Source organism: Amblyomma mixtum, chromosome 7, assembly GCF_055824585.1.
Source record: "Amblyomma mixtum isolate Tamu chromosome 7, ASM5582458v1, whole genome shotgun sequence".
NCBI classification, from domain to species: Eukaryota; Metazoa; Arthropoda; class Arachnida; order Ixodida; family Ixodidae; genus Amblyomma; species Amblyomma mixtum.
Window position 1 is genome coordinate 55,507,798 of NC_143018.1, and position 21,681 is coordinate 55,529,478.

Consider the following 21,681-nt stretch of genomic DNA (forward strand, 5'->3'; position numbering starts at 1 on the left):
GCCTTGGTGTAAGATGATGATAACGTGGCGTTAGTCTATAGCGCCGCTTTCTCACTGTGCTTAGCCGGTAGCCTCGTTACGAGCGCGGCCTTTCTGTGTCGCTATTCGGGTGTCTCGCACTCCAGTAGTGGTTTGAATTTTCTGTGTCACCGCCAGTCTTTCTGCAGCCGGTGAAGTACAAGAACTTTCAGTTTTAACCATATGAGCCCCTATTTATTGTAACCTATTAAAACGCGGTGTCTCCTTGAAACACAATGCCGCCAAGTGCCGTGGTAGACCTTTGTTCGAAAGAAGCGCATTGGTCAAAATTGAACGCCCGACTCCTGTAATCGCCAACAAAATCGAAGCCTGCATTCGGCATGCAGGCAGGCTTGAGCTCTTCTCCAAACTCTCCTCCTCCCTTCTGCCCCTCAGGAGAGCCGGAGGGTAGGATGAGGTCGTCTTCATCGGTTCGACAATAAAGTCTTTCACTCACTCCCTCCATCGCCAAATAGAGGGCTTTACAGTGTTTGCCCTCGAGTGGTGTTGCAAAAATAGAGCTACAGTTGTTAAGCGGGTTCTCGTCATTTAGAATTTTAGGCAGGGACAAGGGCACAGTCGCTCGAGAGTTACAGGAAGCTTCTTTAATCAAAAGTCTGGATTCGGCTTGCATCAGAGACACTTCGGGGTGTCTTTTTAGTGCCGGAAGTAGTCTGCTAAGCTTGCTTTGATAGGGGGTGTTCTGAAGTGTGGTTCATATGTTTCGCGGCTTTGTGAAGATGTTTCAGGGTATTTACATTGCAATTTTTGACGCATGCGCATAAAGTTCAACGTTCTTTCTTCTTTCGAAGAAATAGAGGCACCTTGAGACAGCGCCCGTCCTGTCCTTGTCTTCTGTGTGCTCGTCTTTTTTAGCGCCGTGGATATCTTCCTTTATTCACTATGGAACAACTAGCCAAGCAATGGGATTTAATTGACACTGGATTGACCGAAACGCCTGCAGCGTATGGGTCAGCTCGGATCCGCCGCATCCACTTCCAGTGTTTGGGCAAATCAGGCGTCGCCGAAAGGCACGTCTTTGGAAGAAACAAGTAGTGATACGGGCCCTGTGCCGACGAGTGCTCAAAGTGAAGTCCATGAATTATAGCTCTATATGACAAGCTGCGTATGAGTTGTTGGCCCATTTCTTGACGTCAGTCATCCGCACAGGCGCATAGGTGCGTCTGTGCGCTGGAGAGGAAGCAATTATCCAGGTACAGAACCGGTTTCAATTTCCTTTTCACAGGCGCACCTGTGCGGCCGGACGTGCGAACAGAGACTAAAGACCGGATGTGACAGCAGGTATAGCGGTAGTGCGGGGCATGGCGAAGTCGAAATCTATTAACCTATTATGTTTCATACGTTTAGATTCTATTTTTATGCCAAGAGAGCACATAGTGCATAAGGTAAAGATGATTGAAGGGCTTTATTAACATGCACAAGAGACTCCGTGTATTAATGTTTCTGCATTTCGTCTCGTGGCAAAACTGACCGCAGAGGGCGTGTTCGAACCTGAAAAACCCCAACTAAGCACGCACACTGTAGAAGCACTCAGGAGTCAATCTATAAACAGGGGAAAATTGATTTAGAAGTGCTCAAGCTCTTAAGACGGAAACATGTCTTTCACGCCCTAAGTGTATTTCCTCATGCCGCTGTGTATAGACGGCTTAGCACTGGCATAAACTTTAGTTCTGAAAGACACTCGATATCACAAGATGCATTATGCCCCCATACAGGAAACTAGTGCACAGTCGTGGATGCTTGCCTTAAAAACCGCGGGTACAAGCATGCGTTGCTTTCTTCCTTAAGTAAGCAGTAGTGGGGCTTATTGAACGAAATGCTTGTTCTGCTATCGTCAATAGGCATATCATTAATACGCATGCTTCGCGCATGTACCACAAGTTTTCTCATATAACGCCCACAGGTGAAATAATTCACACTTATAAGTGGCTACATTCATTTGACCAATATGACACACTTGAGAAAGCAGCCCCTGCTCGGCCCATGCATGATACTTACTCTTAAGCACACTTCCTAATGCTTCCAGCGGTGAACAGGGAAATGGAGCACGTTTGGAAAGGGCAAATTAAAATAGCGGCAGTAGGTTCTCTCCTAGAAGAGCTGAATATTCGCGGTTTTTATTAAGATAGCACACATTTAGGTATGATGGCTGTTACCTTCAAGACTCCAGGCATGTCCTACGCCTCCATGATGACTGGCGTTAGATTACTGAAGCCCCTATCGAAGGCACTACAGGCGCTAATGAACACATTATAAAATATACAAAGATGTCTGTCGCAGCTGAAGAATAAGGTATACTGCACACACAAAGGCGATCGCGTGTTCTAAACAAGGGGCGCGATAGATTGCCCCGAGCAGGGCCATGTAAAGTAAACAAATTCCGTCGTGCAAGTACGTCAGCTCCAAACGGCGCGGTCATGGAGAAACCGTGGAGAGATATTGAGGGCGCAAGGAAAGACCGAAACATCCTAACCAAGCCAAGCATATATGCAAATTTGTGGTAGAATTGAGTGCACATTTTTCGGGATAAGACAGGGTTCTTGATATGAAGTTTCCTCGTACTTTAAGTGCAACTTGCCGAACTGTTTTATTTGATCTCTCAAGGTGTTGTAAATGGAGATTTTGCTGTCAGAGACGGTGAGGCGGATATTCATCGAGAGAATTAATAACTCTGGAGAGAGTTACCGGTGCAATTTTCAATCTGCGCCTAAGTGCACGCAATCCATCTTTATCGGAAGTCTGTGTAAACAGGCAATTTCATGTGGTCGGCTTCTAGCAGCGCTATTAAGCGGTAATATTGGAGACAGAGATGGGTCCGTGTTTTCTATGACCTCATCTCCGCTGCTGAGTGCTTACGTGGTGTTGTGAATCAAAAGTGCCTCAGTAAGTACTTTACCTGGGACAGCATTTGGGCAGGCCTCTCGCTGGATAAGAGGTGGATGACAGCGGTGACTAGATTTTTTACTATACTTTAGGAATGTGGAGCACAATCTTAACCTTTCTGAGTCCAGGCAGCAATTCTAGGACTTACCGCGAATTAAAGGGCCATCCTTGTTCGCATAGCGCAGCAGCTATTCAGTAGTGCTCTCAACGAGAGTTGCCATCCTTTACGAGCCCCACAAACCGAATGTATGGGCGCTAAACTTTAAGCGCTTGTTAATACGTAGGCATTTATCGGCGCTATTTAGGACACATGTACATGTGTCATTTCATGGGTAGTAAATGAAGAAAGTAGAGACAACCTTTTAGTGCGCTCTTCTGCCTAACAACCTGCTGTTTATTAGTTTCTTAGACTAATCTTTAACTTCACAAGCAGCAACCAGGGTGAGCCGATTTTATTTTTGATATATTGCTCGTCTAAAAAGAAGAGCACGGAGTTTACTGAAAAACATGATATCAGTTCTTTTTAAAGGGACGAACAGGCGGTCCGTAACATAAAGCCTGTTACGAATGAGTGCAGTCATAGAGACATAAAACAAATGAAACCAACTAAAGACAAGTGCTAGAACAGCCCAGAGATAGTACTCGTGGAAAGCAACATAGAAAACCGTAAGATCTACTCCAAACCCACCTGTATGCGCACTCTCGAAGTCAGTTTCTGGGTCACGGTTCTTTGATGTCCCCTGCGGGCTCACTGCCGAACTACTCAGGAGGAAAAAGAGATCAGGCTTTTACCATCATAGAAGATTACAACCCCAGACTCGATTCTCATTTCTAAGGTTAGACAGGCAGGCACTCAGGAAGTTTGTGCATGGCACCACTCCACCCAGCGTCGAAAGACAATTCTCGAAATCCCTCGATGACGAGTGCCGAGCGTTTGATGCAACAGGCGGAGGCGACAAATAGTATAGAAACTAGCGAGCTGGTGCACACGCCGACTGCGCTTCAGTGGCTCAATTTCCTTCTCATTTGGTACTATTTGGTTTAAGCAAAGAAGGAGCTTGTTGATGAAGCCAAGGACCTTACCAATTGGCGTTGTAGCAGAGTACCTGAAGAGAATCGCCTTTAAACAAGCTTTCTTCTCTCCCATAATTCTATACGGACCTTCTTCAAGTGTTTGTAGGCCTTTGAAGAAGGTCAAGGATTAGTCACGAAGTGATACTCAGGGGACTCTTCGCTACAACTGAGGAAGAAAGATTTCAGAGTACGCGAAGGCATCCCAATCGACAGAACAGCCAAAATCCAGATTAGAAACATCCGGTCAGAAACCAGATACTCCCCTAACAAGGGCGCACAGCAAGGGTGAGTTGTTTCTATGCTACTTTAACAACGCCATGAGGGGGGCAGCAGAAGACCATGCAATATACAAGGCGTAGAGGAGGCTCTCTATGCAAAAGGTATAACGGTATGGACACAGCAATGTTATACAGGAAAAAAAGAAGAACGGATGCAAGTAGCTGAGCAAGAAATTGAATAATTGGCTATCTCTAGCGCAATAGAATGCTCATAGGAAAAGTAAAAATACATAAGACTACGCCAGTCCGACACAACCTAGGGGGACATTGATGTACTAATGGATCGACATCCGGTCCGATAGACTGAAAAAAATGGGAGTACTAGGCCTGCGGTTACGAAAACGAAGAAATTGTGACCGCACGATCGTAACTCTCACCAGTGTAGCGCAGTGAGTGTTCACAATGATATGCATGATAACAAAAAAAGAAGGGTTTGTGGGTTTATGTTGGTTTATGTTGGTTTATGTTGGTTTATCGTCCCAAAGTGACTCATGCTATGGGGGACGCCGTAGTGAAGGGGTGCAGAAATTTCAACCAGCCGGGGTTCTTTAACGTGCACTGACATCGCACAGCACACGAGCCTCCAGAATTTTGCCTCCATCGAAATAGGACCGCCGCGGCCGGGATCGAACCCGCGTCTTTCGGGTCAGCAGCCGAGTGCCATAACCACTCCGCCACCATGGCGGCAAACAAAAGAAGGAGATCAAGGAACAAGACCCGATGCAGATAATGAAAGCGCTCATCGTGCCACGCCTCACCTATGGTTTCCCATTTTCGAAATAAACCGCTATGAAAAGCAACAACACCCCAAGTAGAAAGGCGTACTAACTGCCGCCAGGATTACCCCCATGCCCCACGAACACGACGTTTTAAGGTCTCGGAAAAGTGCACCTTCAGGGAACATAGCGAAGCTATGGTCGACTCCCAGATAAAAAGATTTGAACAGACAAACCCCCGACCTCACAAAGCTTTGGACAAGGCCAAAGAACACACGCTTCGCCGACTACAAAGAGACATTCTCATAACTCCACTTAAACTCCCCCAATAGTGCCCCTCACTACACAAACCAGAGTGCCTACATTCTGGAGAAATAGCGACAGCTTTTCATACAGTATGGACATGCAGTTCAATCCTGCCATAGACAGACTTACGAATCTCAATTTGGAGCAGTGGGACGCCATTTTGCGCAGCGAGGACCCCGACCAGCAACGAGGCCTGGTTCGCAGGGCACACGGTGCGGCGCAGACCAGTGGGCTGCCGGAATAGGCAGACCACCCAAGGCTCCAGTAATTGCCATCGATTAAATCAAATTTTCGATCAACGAATCGGACAGCGCCAGGGCAACGCTAGGCCAGACGCCGTCGTCCGAGGCTTCAGTGGGGGGGAAGGAAGAGGCGGCTGAACACCTGTAGAGCCCTCTACAACACCAGAAGCATACAGGGAAACAATGCCGGTGTGTAGACAGAGGCATAGCAATTAAGTACTCCCACAGGATAGTCGGTACCCACCGGTATCTTACCAGTACTCCCTATGGGACAGAAACGTGGAGGCTAACGAAGAGTGTTCAGCTTAAGTTCAGGACAACGCAGCGAGCTATAAAAAGAAGAATGACCGGGCTAACGTTAAGAGTTCGGAAGCGGACGGAGTGGGTGAGGGAACAAATGCAGGTTAAAGACAGCCTAGTTGAAATCAAGAGGAAGAAATGTGCTTGGGCAAGGCATGTAATGCGAACGAAATATAACCGCGTGTCCTTAAGTGTAACGGAGTGGATTCCAAGAGAAGGCAATCATAGCAGGGGGCAGCATAAAGTTAGGTGAGTGGATCAGATTAAAAAGCTTGCAGGGACACGGAGGCCGCAGCTGGCGAAGGACAGGGTTAATTGGAAGACACTGGAGATGCCTTTGGCCTGCAGTGGTCATGGTCAGGTTGAGGATGATGCTGATGAAGATGACATGATAGCCTAAGCCGTGAGGAAGCCACAACACTTAGGCGCCTACGAAGCAACACAACTATTCAAAACGAGCACTATACCACAAGGTATGACTCACACGATACAACAGCTGATGCAGCTGCTGCGCGGACAACGCCACGTTATGTGACACAACATAGGGATGCGGGTTTAGCAAAATAAAGCCTAAAATACATAAACCTAGTATTGAACAATGGTAGACCTTCCTGCAGATTTCTACACCAGCGTCAGGTGACGCTGGTATAGTGAGCCAGAGCCACAGCTGAGGCCAACGCACTCGTGGACCGAGGAGTGCCGACGATTTCTCTCACCAACCTCTTGCTAAACGACCAGCCCAAACTGTCATTTCATTCAATAAAGTATATCAGTCAAAAGTTTATCAGTCACTCAAAGCGAAGTCCTACACTTGAAGCAATGATGGCTTTCCTGGGAGACTGAAGTAAATTAACTTCTTGACACAGTTTCATCAAGATACCTTTCAAAACTAGTCCAACACACGGAAATAAGAAGTCCAATTTTCATTATGATCGTTTGCTTTCGAATGAACAGTTTGAACTAGAGGCAGCTTCTAAAACTGGTCCATAGCCACGAGATGTTCATAAGTACATGGCACATGTTCCACCACAGTTCGTACAACAAGGCCAAAGCTATCATCTTTCAGTTCCGCGTAAACCCTAAACGATGCCAACAATAGTACCCGCAGAACGCGTCATAGGGTTGGGCGCGAAGTGCACCAAGCAATCAATCCTTTGCCGCGGCCGCAATGGCTGCCTCGCTGTATCACGAATGCTCGCAGGCGGAAAAAGGCGAGGAGCCAGAGGCGAGCATCAGGTGGCGTTGACAGAGCGACCGCAATCACCGCCAGCACACGTCCGACACCTGCGCCACTCCGGCGAGGACAGGGAGCAGACAACTATGGCCCATGTCGCCGCACGGTACTACGAAGGAAGGGAACACTGAAGTGGCAGTGTGCTGTTGGCACAAAAGGTCTAAGCGCACGCGAAGCCTCCCCATCGAGCTTTGCACACGGTGTGATCAGATGGTCTCGCTCGCGCAACCAGATGTCGGATTTATTTTTCCTTCACAGGCTGGGAGCTCTTATGAGCTTTTAAGTGAGTATATCTTCAGCTATGTGGCAAAGTTCTACCTGGCTCGTAAGAACGCACGTTTTGGCACTTCGAAACATCTCGTTTACTTTGTGGTTGATGAGATCGTTATCAAGGGAGACAGAGGGGAGAGGGTGCAGATGTGTTTTGGAGAGCATGCACACTGCGGTCGCGTTAAAAAAAGTGGGTTGAAAAATACGAGCTTTAAGAGTTTCAAAAGCAGAAATTGAAGCTTCTTGATGCAATAATAATTAAACTGTTACGGTTGCACGAGGATCTGCTTTGCTGGTATTGAATGCGTAATCGAGGTATGCCCTGCACACTCGCAAAACAGCGCTATTTTCTTCGCTACCTTGCATCATGGAAGCCAACAGATAAATAACCCAAGCTGCATAGGGAACGACTTTCTTTAAATATTGTACTCTTTATCAGTCGGAGATTAATAATAGTGGACCAACCACATGCCGCTGGTGGGATCCGAACTCTCGACCTCCGAACGGCACGTCCGGTGCACTACCAATTGAGTTACGGTGACGGCTGTCTAATCATCCGATTTAGGGGGTATCTACACATAGTGTAAGCGTACCTTGAGAGTGCTCACCTGCGCCACCCTCGTCCACACCGGCGGACGTAGTACATGTATGTCTTCTATTACCGCCGGAGCTACGTTGGAACGCGGTCGAACGGCGAGGGCGGAAGCTGTGCGAGAGCCCTGTTATGCTACCTATACTCGGTTTCATACATAGCAGTCAACGCTGCCAAAGCTACGAAAGTAGTCCGCTGCAAAAAACAAGCGAAATGTTCATTACTCTTTTCACTTTCGACGCACTACATTACGATGCAGACGAGGAGCGCGAACAGGCGCCGCAGCCTTCGCTGCGTTGACTGCTATGTATGAAACGGAGTATATGACATCAACACTGCAGATTCGATGGCCTCGATGAAGAATTCTGAAGACAGGGAATGGAAAGAGATGCTCGTTAAGAGGTCGTAGGTTCGAATCCCACCGACTTCTCTTGGTTGTATTTTCTTCTGCCGTTAATGATCTTTCATTGATAAAAACTAGAATTTAAAAAAGACAACCCCTTCGCTACTTGGTTTCGTTGACTGTTGGCTTCCGTCATTTCTGCTGCATATGCTTGCACATACCTATGTATGCCTTCACAAACTATCGCGATGGAAAGAAATGTGAACGCGACGCCTACATGCTCAGCTGGTCGAATTTCTTTTGATCAGGTTCTTACCTGGGCGGAAAGAAAATTGCGTTAGAGTTATTCTAGAATGTATCAAGAACGACTCCAGCGTCTTTTTGTCACCGCACAATTAAAAGCGTGACGAAAAGAAATGCAAACAGGGGAGCGCCTACGCTCCGCTCGGTGCGCGTTTGTTGCCATCGCCCCTGTACATATCCTTGGAGGAGCGACAACAAAGGCGTGGTGAGCCCATCCACTGTTATTACTACGACAAGCTCTAGAAAGCTCGCCGTTGGAAACTCGCATATGAAGCTTTCATTGAATACCTCAGCGGGAAGGTGGGGATGGTACAGGATGTAGCCGCAGGAACCTCAAGGATCTCAACAAAATATTAATATTACTATTAGCAGCAGCAGTTTTAGTAGTTATTAGTAGCGAGGAGGAAGGGGCAATGATGTGAAGGCAGGGGTGGGTATTTACCTGGCAGTGAACGCACCAGGGCTCAGCCCATACATGAGCGGTGGGGTCGGCGGGTAGAGGAGCAGCACAACGACGGCACTTGGCTGTAACGCTGTGCTAGGGGCAGTGGTGAACGCAGTGTCCTAAAGTGAGACAACGGGCACAGTTGGGAGGCTTAGGTTTATGAGGATGGCGCCGGAAGGCAACGCATTTAAAATACAAAAAGTGGGGGATGACGGTTACAGCGAAAGTTATGAGCACCGATTTGAGTGGTGCCCATCATGCGAGCAGCAAGAATATCGGTTTTGAATGATTCGATATGATGCATGAGGTCATCAGGGGTGAAGTGGCCACCGACGTTAAGGATGACGCCGAGGCATGAGATGGGAGGATTAGGGGCATATGTTTTGAAGGTGATAGGCTTACCGTCAAGTTGAAGATGCGTGATAGAAAGTAGGAGGCGGGCGGAGAGAGGAGAACGAGTTTTTAAAAACACAAGGCTTCGGGCTGGCTTGGCCGGAAGGGTGATCTCTGCAGTGCTCTTGGAGGAGAGTTGTGCAGCGGAGATGACTGCGGCGAGTACGTCGTAGAGAGGTAGCTTGGGGGTGAGGGTATCAGGGGGAAGCTGGATGGCAACTGTAATGAGCTCGGCGCGGGATCGGGTGGCGAAGGCAGGCTTACGGCTGGCACCGATGGAGCTCCAGCCAATTTCAGGGGTTGGAATAAAATGGGCGTCGACCGGGGACGACGTAAGGTCCATGTCTGCCGATGAGTCGCCAGCCTGAGCCGCAATCTGCGACGCAAGTACCAAGCTGCAGGACTTGCTGTCAGCCGTAAGTGTGGTCCGAGTAGGCGCGGCGGCACTGGCGGCGGCGACGAACGCAGCCGGCTGCGATGCGTCTGTGGGCCCGAAGACATACACTTGGACCGCATAGGCACCCCGCAGGGTTCGGTACTTTCCCCTCTTCCCTTCAACGTGGCCATGATACAGCTCCCGAAGAGGCTGCAGGGGATAGATGGCTTGAATTTCTGGATTTATGCGGACGACATCACCATGTGGATGACCCGTGGACACGACGAGCACATCGAACGTACGCTACAGAAGGCCATCAATGAGGTCGAAAGCTTTGTCGTTGTTGTTGTCCTGCAAATAATGACGCGTACCCACTGCAGGGGATTGTCCAAGACACAGGCGGCAGCTGATAGGTACTCAGTATGTTAAACAAGCAAATAAATGATGGGGAAAATATAAAGTAATAATTATAATAATAATAATCAGGAAATAAATAAAAGAAATTCAGATGTGTAATTGAACTAAGCTAAACAAATACTGTGAGATCGGTGACTGAAATAGAGAACGGGGCTAAATATTTCGTGTTTAGGAAAGCTTTCATGCAGCGAAATATTGATCATGAGAAAGAGCAGAGCTTAAGATGGCAGCCATTTAGTGTCTGTAATGAAGTGTCGTATGGCGGAGAGCACATTCCAGTTACTGTGCCCAAGGGAGGAAGCCTCCAGAGACAGAACAACCCCAGCTGACAGACTTAGACCTAGCTGTCGTTACGGATGCTCTAGGAGGCGGCTCCGTAAAGATGAGAAACGGCGGCAGGTCAACAAGAAATGATCTATCGTGTCGGGTTCTCCGCAGAACGGGCACAATGGGGAGACCGCCAGTCCAGATCTATAAAGGTAGAAGTTTAAGTGAGGCACGCGACAACGTAGACGCGTGAAGGAAACCTCAAGCTTGCGTGATCGCCATCCAAGGAGATGCGGGAATTAGGAAGAGGAGGTCAGAGCTGATGCTGCGAATTCTTTCAAGAGCAGATACCTCCGAAACCTAGCCGCAGTAATGTATGCGCGGGGTGGAAGCACAGATACGACTGGGCCTTGAAGAGATGCCTTCGCCAGGGTATCAGCAACCTCATTCAAATGGATTCCTCTGTGCCCAGGCACCCAGACTAACCGTAAAGAACACACGCTGGGTGGAATCAAGCATTTGAGTAAGCGTAGTGCCTGAGATGTTGTAGGCGCGGTGAGAGAGGAACACGAAGATAATGAATCCGTCATAATTATGACAAAAGACAAAGAGCTGTTTAAATTGCTCAACGCCAAGACTACTGCTAGAAATTCGTCCAAATAAATAGTGGTGTAATCGAGAAGGCGGAGTGAGACGAACCAGTCAAGGGAGATGGAGAAAATGTCAACACCGGCCCTTTCTTCGCACGGTGAGGCGTCTGTCGCTATGAGCACATGAGATTTAAAGCGCAGCAATTAATCCTGTAATAAACCGCTGAGCAAATGAAAAGGCATTAACTTTGCATGTTTTGGAAAGATGTCATCGAAGACAATCTGAATAGATGAAGAATTGGTGCATACCGGAGGGATGTCCGAAATGCGGACGTTTATGGGGTCAAGGAGGGATTGCACAAAACAAATCTGAGGGGTACGGAAACGGGACCAGGTTTTGTTGAAAAATGGCGGAGGCTGACGAAGGAAGATCAAATTGGAGGCATGAAGCGACCAATCGCACTTTTTTACAAACGTTTTCACCGTTTGAAGGCAATGATGGAATACGCGCTTCCAGGTACAAAACGGAATTCGCCACAAATTTTGGAAGGCCCAAACAGAGGCTAAACGCCTCCCGCTAAAAGAGTATATCAAGGGGCGAAGGTTGTACGCTGGCGCACCAGAGAATAAAACTGAGCCGGACTCTAAGACTGGACGGACGTATATTCTACAAATCATAAGCAGCGAGTGCCTTCTCATGCCAGAATGAACATTGCTCAGCTTGCGCAGCATACCGGCTGCTCGGACTCCTTTCGCTATGATCTGCTCTATATGGGCCTGCCAGGAAAGAGAAGGATCATAAATTACTCCGAGGTATTTGATACTTCGCACTTGAGGAATTACACGGTTCCGGTAAACAATAGATATGAATAGGATGAGATAGCAGGAAAACCAATAAATCACATTTATTGGCATTCAAGGACAGATTAATGTCCCCCAACCATTGGTCCAGGACATTCAGGTAGGACTGTAAGGACTAGTACAAAGAGGAAATGTCATTCTCTGAAGCATAAAAGGCGATTTCATCAGCATACACAGAGGTCGACACCTTAAGACTGCAGGGAATACTGCTGAGTAAGATGTTGAAAAGCCCAGGGGAGAGGACCGCCCCTTGGGGCACTCCTCTCGCTTATCGAAATCTGCTTTATGAAACACCGCTCTGCAAGCAGTAAAATTCCCTGTCAGCAAGAAATTCAGCAACCCAAGCCACAAAGTATCTCGGAAGTCCTACTGCCTGTAGCCCTTGCAAGAGCGTCCTGTGCTCAACGCTATCATAAGCATTAGACACATCTAAAGTAACAAGCGCTGCGTATTGGTTTCGGCGACGAGCTAACTGTATGCGGCTCTCCAGATCGGTATGGGCACACCACATAGACCATCCTGGCCTGAAATCTGTCCGGCAAGGGTTCAACAACCCAGTCTCTGAAATAACGGATATTATTATACCGTGCAACACCCTCTCAATTAACTTAACGAGATTCGAAGTTAAAAAAATTGGCCTTATATTGTCTAACACATAACCATCACTCTGTTTTTTAAGCAAAGGGACAATCTTTGCTAGAGACCATTCATTCGGAATCCATGGCCCCTTAAGAGAGTAATTTTTAAGTGCCAGTAAGTCGGTGGGAGATTCTTCGAACAAAATTTTAATCATAGAAGAAGTGGCACCATCCGGGCCAGGGGCCGAAGGTGGAAGGCGGGATACAGTGTTAGAGCTCAGTGAGGGTGACCTCCTCGAAATCATCCAATGTGGCAAGAAATCTCGGAGGAGAAGGAAGAAGAGCCGTAAACCGACGCTCAAGGCCTCTGCCTATCTCTTCTATAGACTGAGCAAGTTCAGCCAGTGACTGAACTAGAGAGACAGCGTTCATGGGGGTCGAGATTAGTTTCCTGGATTTTAGGTAATTGAATAAATCACGCCTATCACCAAATTTTGAAAGGAATTTGTAGTGTTGAGTATTGTACAACTCTTTTGCACGAGATACGGTGCGCTTAAACGTAGCTGCAATGAACTTATAATTGATCCAGTTTTTGGGACACTGATTGTGGAGGAGTTTCTTCCAAGCAGCCTTTCGGCGCCTATAATCTCGAGTGCACTCTGCGTTCCACAAAAGGCATGGAAATGTTCCCTTATGTGCCTGGGCCAAGAACTTTGATTTTTTACGAGCTCCATAAATGCGGATAGCATTATCTGCACTGTTGGAATGAGATAATTCCTGAAGGTCTGCTTTGAGGACGTTTTTAAAACTGCCGTAATTTATGAATGTGCGCCGTGTGCTGTTAAGAGATGTCAACTGGCACATAACTTGGAAACAGATCGGAAGGGGATCACTACTGGAGGCACAGTCAACTGGCGCCCAAGAGGACGCAGTTATTCAAGGGGAAGAAAATGACAGGTCTAATGCTGAGCGAGACTCACCACGGACAAATGTGGGCAGACCCGAATTTAAACAGGTGAGGTTATTTACACAAGCCCAGTCCCATAAGAGCGTACAGGAGCGATGTGTTCGAAACCCCCACGAAACATGATGGGAGTTGAAGTCTCCAACCATTAAAACTTGTTCCCTGAAACTAGATAAAAACGAGCCAAGAGGCCGAATGTCATGCACACCTGTTGGAAAATATACATTAGCCAGAGTGAGTGCCTGATATCCAGGAAAATTCAGATCAAGAGCCTGAATTTCGCACTGCCTGTCCATATACTGAAATGACACAGTTGCCCTGTGGCAAAATTTTGTGGATACAAACAATAAAAAGCCACCACATCTTGAGGGCCGGTCTAGCCTGAAAGAACGATAATTTTGTAAATTGTACCTAGAATTTTTAGTGAGCCACGTTTCCTGAAGAACAATTAAATCTGGACTTAAATTACTGATTAAACAAACTAAATCTGTTGAAGCGGAAAGAATTGACCGGCAGTGCCACTGAAACACCTTCAACGACCCTATGTCGCCTAAAATGCCGCAGCGGAGACCGCCTGATCCAAAATACTGCCTTTCGGTGTAGATTTAGGGTGATTCTTTTTTGTCTTCGTCTGAGAGCAAGACGGACCAGCAACACCTCACGGAGACGCACTGCGCTTTTGAGCACGTTGTTGTGAATGTGTAGGTTGCGCAACCACGGCACGAACCACGAAGAAAGACACAGAGACACACACAAGCGTCAACGCATCTCAGTCTCCATGTCAACGCACTCTTCAAATGAGATTTCTGTAGCACTGTGATGTGGATAACTGGTTGGAGGAATAGACGAAGGCCGTGATTGAGTCTGACTCAGTGGATTGGAAACCACGGGCATAGAAGGTTGGGGAGGTGCAACCAACGGAGAAGTGATTGTGCCACAATGAGGAGCAGTAGAAGTTCGACTTGCAACAAGGCGGACATCTGGGATGCCATGGCCTGCGAAATGCACGCGGACAGATTTTCGACTATACGATCCATGGCACTCGCCATTCCTTTCTCCACCGCCGCAGCAATCCCTTGCAACAAGGAGGAATCCACAACGGTTGCATGCCGCGCTGCCACACTTGCATAGCCAGATGTTCTATCTTTGGTAACTGCAACTGCCTCACGTCTTGAGCACCTGCGCTTGTCAATCAACTCTAGCATTTGATCTTCCTTAGCCCGCGCTGGGCATTCGGAATGGCTTGCTGAGTGTCCACCACAACACAAACAACATTACTCGTGTTGAGAAGAACACCCAGCGGGGTCGTGGCGCTCTCCACACCCACAGCAACGGAAACTCGCTTTACAGGCCTTGGCACTATGGCCAAAACTCTAACAATTAGGGCTCTGAAGGGCCCCAGAGGTAAATTGATACACACGGAAAACCAAAGGCCACACCTTAACTTCTGATGGACAGGTCAACCCCGCAAATGTAGCTATAACTGTCTCCATCGGTATCTTTGTTCCGTCCGCCACACGACTGCATCGGTGAATGGCGATCACGCCAGCCGAAGTGAGTTTTTATAGTGTCTCAGACGCGCTTAGCCGTGGGTCCATACCGTGGACTAACCCTTTCGAACACGCCAGATGAGGAGGTATGAACGTGCTCACTGGGTGATTGGCAAACGAAGAACACTTGAGTAGGTCAGTCACGCCTGGTCAGGCGATCTGCAAACTATCCCGCCACGGCCGAACTGCCAGACGTCAGTGATCGTCATGTAATGAGGGGTGGTCGATTTAAGAGCTGCCTGTAAAGCCTCGGGGTTATTCAGCTTCATGGAGCCCTCATCCGCGGGGACGAAACCAACCGGAATGCTGCTTACTCCGCCACGGAAGGAACAATCAAGAGGCAGCTCATCTCGGGTGAGACAAGCTGACCAGGCGTAGTTCCCCTGGCTTGGAGAGCTTGTGGACATCAGCCCACGTTCCCGCGTTCAGTCACCCTGGAAAATAGGAAGAGACACAAGAAAGCAAGCAGAATTTCGAGAAATAATGCAGCAGCGTCTGGTACTTAGCCCTCTTCAGGGGCTTGCAGTGCTCGCCGCAGAAGTCTGAAATTCTTTTTTATCGACCTCTGCATCAAAGACAAAATAGAACCATCCCTAACATCAAATTACAAGCGCAAGGTGCGGAGATTCTTCGTGTTGAAAAAATAAGAATTTTAGGCATGATTATACGAAGCAACAGGTATAACTGTGATGCAATAACTCAGATGGAAAACAGCGCGCAACAAACGATGCGACTCATACAGCGGATTGCCAACTGGAGACACGGCATGAAAGAGCAGAATCTCCTACGTCTCGTACAGGCGTTCGTAGTAAGCAGTATCTCGTATGCTGCCCCCTTCGTTGATGTAAAAGTTTCAGAAAAAGAAAAGATAAATGGAATTATTAGGCGGTGCACGAAACAAGCTCTAGGGTTGCTCATCCGTACATCCACTCACCGCCTCCTAGAGCTAGGCATCCATAATACCCTGGAAGAAATTACGGAAGCAGTGAGAACGTCCCAGATCAAACGTTTAACCGGGACTACATCCGGCAGGTCCATTCTAGAAAAACTACATCTGAGCCGAGATAACAGAACAACCGCCAAAGTTGACATGCTCGGAGAAATTCCGGAAAATATAGTTGTACCCCCCTTACCCAGGAAATTGCATCCCATTCATCACTCAGTGAGCCGGGTCAAACGGGCAGAGGCGCTAGAGAAACGCTTCCGCTCCTACAAAGACGAGCACGTGGTCTACGTGGATGCCGCTGAGTATGGTAAGAACACGATTACCGTCGCGGTCGTCAGTAATCAACAACTACTCAAAATAAGTGCCTCCATACTCTCGGGTAACCCAGAGACTGCAGAGGAAGCTGCCATAGCACTGGCTTGTGTAGGCACAAAAGCGAGGTATATCATCAGTGACTCCAAGGTTTCCATACTAAATTTCAGCAGGGGACGGGTCTCCCCTCTAACGAATACAATTCTAAGCCGTCATGTAATACACCGGAAACTTACACTAGCCTGGACACCAGCACATGCATCCCTGCCGGGTAATGAGACGGCCCACGAGTTCACCCGAGGCTTTTCCTTCCGGGCGGACACGAGCGAGGTGGTCTTTACAGACTGGGATCGCATAGTGACATACAGAGAAATTACACAGCACTATCGTTTGCAACGAGCTAGACTTACTCCAGCGGATAGATCCTTGTCCAGGTACCAAGCCAACAACTGGCGCCGGTTACAAACTTACACCTTTCCAAACACGGCCGTCTGGAGTCTTATGTACCCAGGGCAATTTGGGGCCACCTTGGACCACATACTATGGGAATGTACTCATTCCCCTCGGAAGGGACGAGGTACAAACACGAAAGATTAATGGGAGACCTTACTACTGAGCTCCGACCCGGCGACTAAGCTACAACTCGTCCGAGTGGCCGAAGCCACCGCCGAGAGTCAAGACCTTTCGGCCGTCGTCTAGGTGGGTAGCCCTCTGGCTACCCTCTGTCGGGCATTAAAAGTTTTCCTGTCCGATCCTATCCTATGGGCCCGAAGCTCTTGGCGTCCCTTGGAGCGTAGAGGTGGCTAGCAGTGGACGCTGCGCCGACCACGAACGCTGCCGGCTGCGCCGCGGCTGTCGATCCGGAGCTCCCTGCGTCTCTCACAGCGTTGAATGCGACGGGAATGTGCGCGGTGGTGTGGGCGGTGTTGAAGGCAGCCCGTTGAGACATGGCTGTCAGCGTGATTGGAGTAGGCCTCGCGGCGGCCGCGTCGGAAGAAGCTGAGGCCGGCGAGGCATCGGTGGGTCTCGGCTTCAGGGGCTTGGTTCAAAGAAAAAGTGGTTCAAAAGCATTCAGATTCGCGCCAAGTTGTCGCTGTGGTGTCGCATGTTGCATCACCATTCACATAATTGCGCTTCGCCGTGTCACGTCGCTTTAAGCGGAGTTAAACCCCCGCTATTTTTTTTTCGTACAAACTTTCCCATATTCCTTCATCTTTCTGAATATGAATTAACTATCGGCCCTCAGTCCCCAGGGGCTGCGGAGCAAGTGACCAAGGCGGCGGTCAGAACTGTGACGCAGCAGACGGTGCTATGCATATGCATTTCCGGATAGGCCGCCATTATAAACAACCTGGAAAAGTTGAACGCTAGAACCTTATCCAGTGAGCACGAAGTGGTTTATAAAGTGAGACCACCGATAGGCCCAATGTGGGCTGCCCACGTTATCTCCGGTAGGATAAATGTGGGGTTGGCAACGCGGGCTCCAATCGGCCCCCAGCTGGCTGTCCACATCCCAATAGGTGCTATTGGGGACCGATGGAGGTAGCCCATTGGGGACTGGCCACATTCGACCTGCATTATCTGATGTGTGTAGGCCTACCGGCTCCATGATCTGTGTCATATTGGGTGATATGTGGGTAGCGCCTGAGGAGGAACGCTGGATTTGCATTTCAGCTGACCCTTCCAAAATCGCCGTGGGAACGATGCCGGTTCGAATGGGGGCAAGCAGAATTGGGGCCTACCCACAAGGTCCCCAAAGGGGGCTGATGTGGATGATTAAGGGGAAAACCTAGACAACCCCCCTCTGCCCTCAAGGCATAATATGCACTAATTTCTTAAATCTGTAAACCTTGTTCAGGTGGCACAGCTTGTTGTTTGAGCATTGCCAAAAGAGCCCACGTTTGTATTTCCCAACTTCAGTGACGTTTAGAGTGTCTCAGATAGCCCATGGTATTCTGGTAATTGGGCGCAGTAACTCCTGCCAATGATCCAATTATTTAATCGCAGCTGTTTGGCTCCCGTTTCTACGTTTCAGTGGTGGCGGTGGAAAATATTTATGCACGGATACACTTCAGAAGGATATTAATGAGCTGACTCAGACGGGGCAAGCCCTTACAAGTACTAGGTGGAGGTCCCTATCGGGACCCCACTGGCGTCGGCAACCGCCTGGGCTCGCGCGACCAATGCCTGTTGGGCGTGCAGGACCGAGCAGCCGAGCAGGGTCGCCTCCCAGTCCTCCCGGGTGGGGTTGGGGTGAGGGTGAATAGCAGGGTTGGAGGGACAGGCCCTGGCCATGCGGTAGATGTCCGAAGTCTTCTCCGCACAGTGCGGACAGCTGCCCGAGAAAGTAGCGTCGAAGTTCTTGAGAGCTGCCGGGCACAGCAAAGTATTAGTATGCAGGCGAAGCAGAAGCCGCTTCTTCGCCTTTGAGAGACCTTTACTCGGGCGCGGATAAAGACCTAGGCCAAATTATTAAAGTAAAACAATGTCTTTGAAAGAGTAAACTGGAGTGAATTCGAGTTCCTGATTGTCGGGGTTGGAGGGGATGTTCGGTGAGAGCGCGCGGGCGCCGGCGTCAGCTGCCTCATTTCCCTCAAGGCCCATGTGAGCTGGAGCCCAAACGTACAAACGTACGCCGGTGAGCGGGGTCCACAGTGTGGACGCTGTCTTGGAGAAGGCGTTAGGCTAGGTACGGCACCCAGCCCTGCTCGGCGTTCCGACAGGACCCTCGCGAGTCGGAAATAATTGTTTTAGGAGCGGGGTCAGATGCATCCAACTCAATGGCGACCTCCTCCGGGTGTGTAATGTCACGGGCTCGGAAAGTAAGGCCGTTTGCTGTTTTGAATTAGTGGACGACTGCGGCTGTGTATCATCTATCATGGTGGGGGCCGGAGGCATCCACGTAGAATACTTGCCTCTTGTCTCTTGTCCCGGTGTTTTGCGCTGTTCCGTCACAAATGAATAACCAACATGCCCAAGCTGCTGTCACGTAGAATACGCCGAGTTTCGATCCATAGTGGCGGCACAGGGCTTCCACCCGCGGCAGGCGCCGGCCATTTTGTCCTCACCGTTCATGTTCACGGGAAGTGGGCGAGCGTGCAGGGCGCATCCCCACTGGTACGGAATACGTACGCGCTCTTCCATGAGTGTGGTGTGTTGGTTGTATAGTCGGCCAAGGAGGAGGCGACTGGACGATGACTTCGAGAGACGTGTGTATCGGTTCGTCAAGTCGGCTTCCCGGAGCTCCCTTAATGTGTTCACCATGCATAGCCTCAGGAGGCGCTTTTTGAAGGTGTTGTCCAGAGCCCGCTTAATAACTCTGCGGAGGTTGACTTCGAGCTTCCGCAGGTGCAGGTACGGAGTCAAATATAGACTGACTGGTTACAAATGCATGCGCCAGCCGCAAGGCGTCCTTACAGCGTAACCCCCTGCGCTTGTTAGAAACCCAGCGGACCAAGCGGCCTACCTCGTCCCCCACCTGACGGAGTTTGGCCAAGGTTGCTTCTGACCGTCTGTGTTGATATATGAAGAGCCCCAGTACCCAGACTTCAATATTTTCAGGGATTGGACCTGTCTCAAAAGGCAATAAAATTTTGGCTGTGCACTTTGGTGAGGGGCGTATGTGCACAAATTCACACTTTGGGGCGGAGCATTTTAGGCCGCAGCGCCGAGCATAATGGTCCACTATGGTCGCCGCCTCCTGCAGGTTGGCCTCAGTATCTCCAAGGCAACCGTGTGCGCCTCACAGGCTGATGTCATTGCGTATAGCACATGCTGTACACCACCAACAGCGCCCAGCTGGGCCGGTAGGTGCATCATAGCCAGATTGAATAACAGGGGAGAGCACCGCGCCCTGTGGTGTACCCCTGGTTCCTAAATGAAAAAGGGCCATGTTCCTTATCCTGGATTCAGATCTAAGATTTTCTGTCGGTCGAAAATTGCCGAATGTATAGAAAGGCCTTTCTGGCGCAGTTAGTTTGAGAGAGGTGGGTGAGAATGATCTCGTGGGTAACGTTGTCAGTTGCTCCCTTGAAACCCAAGGCGAGTACGACCTTGTCATTGTGAGGGCATTCGACGCGGTCGAGGACAGCCCGATTGAGTTGTAGCAGGACATCCTGTGCCGATCTGTGTGGGCGAAACCTGATCATGGTGTGTGCGAAAAGTTGTTTGGATTCCATGAACTCCGATAACCTGTTGCGTACCATGTGTGAAAAAATGCGTGAAAAATAACAAGTTGTCTGGAATTTTATATACATGTCTTGCTCGAATTCTATGCCTCAATCTTTCAAAAACAGGTGATGAGCTGCGCTCAAATTTCGTATTATGGAGTAACATACTCGTCGGCAATTTTTTTTGCACAATTTGGTTGAGTGCGAGAGCTGAAAGGATGTAATTTGAAGTAATCAACCAAAGATGCTGAGATTGAGTACAATACAAATTATTGAAATGAAAAAAAAAATGGATGCATAAAACTATGCTATTTTCGTTTCACTGACTTGGCATCATTTCCACCACGATGCCGCTATGATGATGAAACCTTATTTTGTATTATATATGTACCTAACTTCTTCCCCTGTATTGTCTCCTTTGTATCCACTCCTGCATGGGCCCGAGCAGGGCCTGCAGCATTTGTAAATAAATAAATGTATTCAACGCCGGTAGGTTAAGCCCCGCTGCCGCAGATCTAGGACACAGCCTGCGGCAATGCGTCGGCTCTCCTACTTAGGCTTGCTTCATTTTTTTTAAAGAACGTCAGCACTTATTCATAAACCTTTCTCGATAGTAAATCAATATAATAACCAAATTGGCGACGTCAAAATTAACTCACAGTCGGTAAACGTCTCAAAATTGCAAAATCGCGTGCTTGCGAGAGAAACCCTTACAATAACTACTTTTGAGGTTCAGTTGACGCCTTGTCTAGCTCTTCTTGAATGAAGAGGAAACCAACATGAACCCAATGTAAGTTGAACCTACTCAACATCTGCTAAATAAAAGTTTTGTTGAACGTAGTCAACAAATGAATTGTTGAGTAATTTCAGTTGAATTTACGTTGAACCGAGTCTCGTGGGAGCTGTTTCTAAGCCTAAATAAAATGAAATCAGTTCGGCATGCATCGTGTAAACAGAACCTTATCACATCATACATATTAAAGCGCATGCACCACCTGTTTGGAGTTTCGTAAACCACTCAAAATCATTTTACTGCATAGAAAAAAGTGCTACTGGTGCAATATGCTCTTTCAGACATACCAACTTTGGAGAATTAGTGTGTACGCTCATAAAAAAGGGCGCTTAATTAGTGCTTTATTTCTGTTGTTTATGAATTAATCAAGGTCTTCAACTAACAGAACGTTGCATGTGAACTTGATTACTTCTACTACATATAAAATAAATAAATAGTAA

The 21,681-nt window shown here is 48.5% G+C and overlaps 1 long non-coding RNA gene and 1 pseudogene across 1 annotated transcript in view; one reads left to right on the forward strand and one right to left on the reverse strand.

Annotated features, from left to right (window-relative positions):
* Positions 1–21,681, reverse strand: part of LOC149336126 (uncharacterized) — a 91,663-nt gene that overhangs the window by 40,215 nt on the left and 29,767 nt on the right. The window lies entirely within an intron of this gene.
* LOC149336127 (uncharacterized) lies at positions 16,112–16,978 on the forward strand (annotated as a pseudogene).